Genomic DNA, 6,753 nt, shown 5'->3' on the forward strand with positions numbered 1-6,753 from the left:
ATCCAAACCCCGGTGGGGTTGAGACCCCCGTGGGGGCACAGCGCGGAGCAGGAGGTTGGGGGGGCTCCGGCGAGGACTCGGCCCTGCCGCAGGCCGTGCCCCGAAGCGGGGCGGCCGCTGGCTCCCCTAATCCCCCCGCTCGGGAGGAGCTGTTTGTTCTCCTCCGGCCTCGAGCGGCTTCAAAGGGGCTCCAGTCTAGACTGTGCCAAGAGAAATTACAGCCCCGCCGCGCTGACATAAAGCACGGGGGAAGGAGTCATTTGCTCTGATGTAATTAAAACAAGATAGCCCCCCGCACGTCAGCGGGCTCCTCGGGGCTGGGGGCTTCGGCCCCACGCTTTAAGGGGTGCTGGCACGTCCCACCCCCGGCCCCGCCAGCCAGTCGGGTGGGCAGGGAGCCGTAACGTCACCCGCGTGGGTATAAAAGGGAGGGGGGCCCTGGGGATCCCCGAGGGTCTTTGGAGGGGGGCCACGGGTTGGGGCAGCCCCAAGGTGAGGCAGGCAGGGCGGGCCTTGAAGTACTTGGAAATGTCCTGTTGGAGTGAGTCTGGGGGGAGCTTTCCTCCAAGGCTCCTGGGGAGAGAAACTTGGGAAAAGGGCCTTTTCTCCCCCAAGAAAGGACTGGCTGAAATCAACGCTTCTTCATTCAGCTGTGAGAGGTCTCATTTTTGTGATGGTAGAAGTAAAATCCTTCCCTTTTCAATTAGATGCAACTGAAATGGAAGATTGATTCTATTACTGCCCTTGTACCTAAATCCTCTTTTTAATTAATTTATTTATTTATTTACTAAAAGTTGGGAGGCAGGAGAGAAAGGATACAAGGATTTTAACTTGATTCAATTTCCATTCACACAAATTTAAGCTAACAATTCTAATTTTGAGTAAAGCTGTTGGCAAATGAAAGCAAGAGCCTCTGAACAGCACTCATAATTTAAAAAATTATGTTAATATTTTAAAAGACTTTTTTAAAAGTTAGTGATCATTTATTTGTCAGCACGATGACGTCCGAACAAAGCTCAGTGAAATATCCTATAAAGAGGAGGAGGCAATTATCAGCAAAGCGATGTGAGGCTCTGCTTCAACAGCGTTGTTACACTTAGATATGCGAATACAGCTGAGAGTGGATGTGTATAAGCTGTGACAACTGTTTTTCCTGTTATTCCCAAAGTGCTGTGGAGCTGCACCTGCCCCAGGGGAGCTCTGAGTGCAGAGGGACCCGATCCTGACTGATGCTCGTGGGGCGTTTCCGAGGCAGGTGGAGCACTTTGTGCCTGGGCTCCTTATTTCCCTGGCCGCAGCCCTAAATCTTCCACCTGGCAGCCTGTCGGCCCATCGCTGAAGCTACATTGAGATAGCTGAGTGTGGACAGCAAATGGCCTTATTGCAGGTAAATCACTCGGAATAAATGTCTGTGGGTGCTTTGGGAGCCCGCGGGTGCAGGCAGTAGCGCTGCCCCAGGGTGCTCCCATGCACAGCCATGGGACATGATCCTGCCTGCGGCTTTTACTGGGTTGTGCCCAGTGCAGGACAACGTGCTTCACCCCTTGCCAGCATCCCAATTACATCTGCAGAGCTTGTCCGAGCCGTGGCTCCGCACGCATGAACCACAGCAGTGCATCCTGCCCACGTTCCCCCCTGGGGGCTGCCCCCATCTTCCCAGCACCCGCGCGGGCTCCGCAGCCACATAAATTTCAGCCCGGCGCTTTGAAGTCTCCGGCCAGGCCAGTTGTTTTTGTTTGTGGCGTGGCTTATCACCCCGCTGCCTCCTGCCTGTCTCTCGCCGTGCGGCCCTGCTGCCAGGGCCCGGCCGGCTGCCAGCGGGGTTGATAAGGATGATGGATGGCGAGGGCGCTGGCTCCACCGCGGCCCGGCCGCTTCCTGGGAGCCCCAACCGGCCCAGTGCTCCCTGGGGAACGTGGGTCCGAGGGATGCGGAGCTGCCCCAAGGCTGGAGTGGGTACGAGCGGTTCCTTGCCCCAAAAGCAGGTTTTGGTGCTGCTCGCACGCCAGCCCTTCCTTGCACACAGAGCACAGACCTGAATCTGCAGCCTGGCAGGTGGGAGGGGGCAGGAGATGTCCCCCCACCCTGCTCCATCACCTCCGGGGTGGTGCTGGAGCCCAGCCTGGTCCCGTGCATGGGATGAGGGCAGGGGGTGGCTTTGGTCGGCTGCATTTTGGTTTATGTGGGGCTTCCTGGGGCCGGGGCTTCGCTTAGAGGGCTCTGCACACCCTGGTCTGGGTGGTGTGGTGGCTCCAGCACTGAGAGCTCCCTGCTGCGGGGTGTAGGGCATCCCAGCTGGGACACGTTGCTGCATCACACCACCCACCCTTTGGGAAGCTCTCTGCAGTGATTTTCAGAGCTGAGTGGCTGCTGCAGTGCTCAGAGAACTCCCCCCGGGGTCAGCTCTAGTTCCTGGCTTGATGCGAGCCAAGGGAAATATTTTCATGCTGCTACCGCAAGCACCACAGAGTCGTTTCTTTGCGATGCCGTTCTTGCTTCTCTCCCTTGCTGTGATTTTCCTTTGCCTCCTTTTGACCCAATCCTCCCTGCTTTTTGTAGTTCTTTCCTATCCCCTTTCTCCCAAACTGTGCCATGGAGGACTAAATGCTTCTGCTCCCAGGTTTGAGCTGCATAAAGCAGGCATCCCGACCCCTTTCCCTAGTAGGATTCTGGATTCGGTCCCATCTAGGGGGCAGGTTGAGCTCAGGAAGAGCCCGGAGCGTGGAGATTACCGCTAACCCATTTCCCCAAAGCATCGCAAAACGACCCCTGCCAAATGTGAACACGGGATAAAACGTGCTAATTGCAGTGCCTCGGTCAGACAATGGAAAAATTGGGTGCCTTTCCACGCCAGCCTCATTACAAGGGTTTCTTAAATGGAGGCTGTGCTTGTAATTAAATAGCCATATCTTGGCTCCCAAAGACAGGAGGAAAAGGCAATTTAAAAATGTATTAAAACAGGGGTTTTGGCAATTCTCCTGGATTTAGAACAATTCAAGGATTTAAATTGTTCCATTTCAAATATGTCAGCTTGCTTTCAATGGAATTAAATAAAGATGTGCACGATGGAGGGAAGGCTGGACGCTTTCCTGGATGCTTTTCCTTCTCTAGCTACCAAGGGACAGGGTAATGACGGGCTCGCAGAGCAGATTTGATAGCACTGTGTTCTCTGTGCTGCTCTGCGGCTGACTCTGCTGATAAGTCCTATTAATATCAAATTTTCCAACATTTTTTAGCCCAGCTTCTGGTTTTACGCTTGCCTCCCGCACTCCCTGTTGTGCACACCTTCTCCTGGAGGGACTGGCTCCCATGAGCCGTGCCTGTCTGGGGATGGACAGACGCCTCCTCTGCAGCTGCCTTTTCTTGCACCAATACCATATTACAAAGGATGGTCTAAAGGTTGGTTAAAAAAAAAAAAAGGGGGCTCCCTGGGTGCTGTGTCTTCACACATGTCCTTCTGCCTGGTACACAAGGTGGGTAATACTGTCATTACACAGCTTTCCGTGTGTATAAGGAGAAATGCACCGAACATTTGAGAACCCCATGAAAATCGAACACCACTTTTACTTCGGGAGAAAAAGACACAGCCCTTAATTGCTCCTCAGACAGCAGCTCTTGTGCTGGGGAGGCTTATCTCTGCGACAGCAGCCAAAGCTCCTTGCTTGAGTATGGGTAGCTGCTGGGGAGGAAGTGTCGAGCAGCCAGCAGCACCCCCCAAAAAAAAAACCCTCGTGTGTCAGTGGGCAGCTGAGAGTGAGCAGGAGGTGCGCTAGGAGATGGCTTACTCAGAGAACGGGGAAATAGAGCAGCGGTTTGAATCCAGCCCAACTCCTGATCTGTGAGGGCTTGATATAAGTATTTAAGCCTTTGGTTGGGATCTGGTGATAGAGGAGGGCTGGAAAGCACATTTCTTTTATGGTTAAAGGTCCTTTTGTCGGTCCATAAATTCAGACCGAGGTCTGTTTATTCTGTTTACTGCAGTTACCTAACCTGTGAGCCTCCACATAAATCACGGCGAGCGGTGATTTAGAGGGGAGCTGGTCTCCCCGTGGCGTGCGCACCGCGTCCCCTGCCCAGACCCCCACGCAGACATCCCACTCCTCCAGAAGCCGGCAGATAAGAGCAATAAAAGCCACAGCTCACTCCAGCATCACTACTGCTTAATTCTTTTGGCATGATCAAGCCACTAAATGATGGAAAGGAACCTGAGCTGCCTTTTTTTTTTTTTTTTTTTTTAAGGAAGCAGCAGCTGTATCCCTGGGCTCCTCAACTGCAATGTCCCATTTCCACCCCATCACCCCTGGGGATGGCCAAGCACTGCTGTCTGACGGGGTTTTACTAGAAAAGGGGCTGGCTGGGTGGATTCCCCTGTGGAGCAGCTCCTGACCAAGCCTCCCTCACCTGAGAGGCGCTGGCTCCCTGCAGCCAAAATGGGAGCCAGATAAGGGAGCGATGCCCGGATAACGGCACCGGCTGCTCCTTGCCAGCCCCCTGGGGAAAGCAGCGATATCAGCTATCGGCTTAACGTGGCGGGGTTGGGGGGGGGGGGGGAGAGCAAGGTTTGGGCAACCGATGGGGGAAAAATCACTTTTGATAGCCCAGCCCTGGCACTCCGGGCTCAGACCCTTTGGTGATGGAGGAGGGATGAGCCAGAGCTGCCAACCCACTTGGGGTGGGGGGTGAGCCCCCAGCGTGGGGAGATCCCCGCTTCCCACCGCCCAGGCTCCGTCCTCTAAGTCCCTTCAGCCCTTCCTCCGCCTCCTCCCACCCGCCTCACTCAAGCAGCCTCAGGATCCCCTTGGCCTTCCCCATTCCGGCCTTGCTGCCAGGTTTGACGCTAACCATTGCGCTCCCCTCCCCAAGCCCCCCCGGTTTTCCTGCCGGAGCGGCGCAGCGCTGCATCCTCCGAGAGCCCCAGCTGTCTGCCTGCCCGAGACTCGCTTCCCTGGGGAGTGGGACGGGGGGATCAGCCCGGGTCCTCGCTGTTTAGTCTACCCATCAGCTTGGTGACAAGGAGTCTAGCAGCTGGCAGAAAGCGCTTTTATAATTGCCGGGATGCCGGCTTCGAGCTGTTTGCCCGGTGGCTCTTTCTTGCTTTAAATCATAGAGAAGGGGGAAGGGGAGGATGATTGGCAGGGGGTTGGATGAGAAACGCTACACCCCTGGTGCTGAAGTTTTGGCAGCTGGAGACAGCTCTCGGCTGACCCCAGAGGGATGCCGGGTGTTGGTCACCGGGGAAAATAAAGTCAAGAGGCAGCTGGGCAAGGCACAGCATCCTGCGGTCAGGGCATGTTGGCTCTGCCATGGCTGAGGCAAAGCCAACAGGAGAAGCACATCTGCCGTGAGGGCTGATCTTGTCTTATCCTAAAACCCCATTAAATCCCACCGGGGTGCCAATTTGGAAAAATCCCATCAGCTTTGCTGCATGCAGCCTCATAGAGAGATGCTCAGAGGCCGAAGGGTGAAGCTCTGATGACCAAAAATCACTCAAAATGTAAAGAGGACCAAGTGACCTATGTTGGTCTTTGGGATGTGAGGTTTCCTGCCTTTAAGGGTGCCATCAATCCCACTGCAGGGCCCTGCAGTGCTCTGGCGGATGCAGACGACTCAGAGGAGCCGGCAGAGCAGCAGGGATGACAAAGTGGACGGCCCAACCTGGCCAAAGAGACGGGGTTTTGTTTTTCTTTGGCACAGCGATGGAGGAGGACATGATAAGAGACTCCAAAGACCTCTGAGACGACAGTGATCAATCGTTCTCCGGAGCTGGAGCTGGGCCAAGATGTAATCAACTTAATTGGCAAGGAGAAAGCTCAAAGGTTAGATATTAAGACAGATGTTTCATGCTCTGCAGGAGGACAGGGAAGCCCGGCCCGGGTTACGTGAAGGTTATTCAAAGCAAGCCGGGCAGGGCAGCGTGGGAGCAGTCAGGTGCAGATGTGGGGCTCGGAAGGACGTTAATTCCCTCAGCTCCAGGCAGGGGACATCCCTGTCCCACATCCCTGTTCCTGCAGCTTGCTCTGTCTCCACATTGGCCAGCCTGACTTGACCCCAACCATCTGTCCTGCTGGCCAGGATCCCACATCACAGCACGGCCTGGATCCCACAACGTCCCCACAGCAGCTCCTGTCCTGTGGTGGGACTGGGATCTGTGAGGCCTTTCCCAGCTCTCCCTCACCCCACTGCACTGCTCCAGAGGTGGCATTTCTGAGCCCAAGAGAAGGAAGCCCGGAGGCTTTTAGACACTTACAAGCTATTTTACAGGAATTTTCTAAGCCTTGCTTTGGGCTGGTGCCTCTTGGCATTTTAAGGAGGAAAATTATGAGGGGGCTGAGGCCTATTAAAATCCAAAACTCGACCACTCCTGCAAAAACAACCCTGCTTGTTCCAGGCTGGGTTTTATGGCTGTTATGTGTATGTGATAAAAACTTGCTTGGGCTAGCATTAGAGTGGTGTGGCTATCGCCCTGTTCCAAACCGCATGTTCACGGGCGTGTTACCGATTTGCTGAGGCGCTCAGAGTTTGGAAACTTTTCACTCAAACAAAGAGGGTGGGGAGCGGCACCCATTTGGTGTTTTGATGGCTCTTTCCAAGTGAAGTTAGATCTGGTTAAGAAGCAGAATGAATCGAGGTGATGCGTGATTAAAAAGAAAAGCACTTTGCCTCCTTTTTTGGAGCTTCCACAAAAAAACTGGTGGCTCCAACGTGCCGGGGCAGACCGGGCCTGGTGGGGTTTGCCCCCTTGGGCTTCAGGGG

At 54.6% G+C, this 6,753-nt stretch overlaps 1 long non-coding RNA gene across 1 annotated transcript; it reads left to right on the top strand.

Annotated features, from left to right (window-relative positions):
- Positions 1-1,232: 1,232 nt before the first annotated feature.
- Positions 1,233-4,231, top strand: LOC106032657 (uncharacterized). Its single transcript, XR_010824864.1, has 3 exons — positions 1,233-1,387; positions 3,237-3,399; positions 3,982-4,231. It is a non-coding gene; the product is annotated as an uncharacterized lncRNA (long non-coding RNA).
- Positions 4,232-6,753: the final 2,522 nt, after the last annotated feature.

This window comes from Anser cygnoides, chromosome 14 (assembly GCF_040182565.1).
Source record: "Anser cygnoides isolate HZ-2024a breed goose chromosome 14, Taihu_goose_T2T_genome, whole genome shotgun sequence".
In the NCBI taxonomy this organism is placed as follows: domain Eukaryota; kingdom Metazoa; phylum Chordata; class Aves; order Anseriformes; family Anatidae; genus Anser; species Anser cygnoides.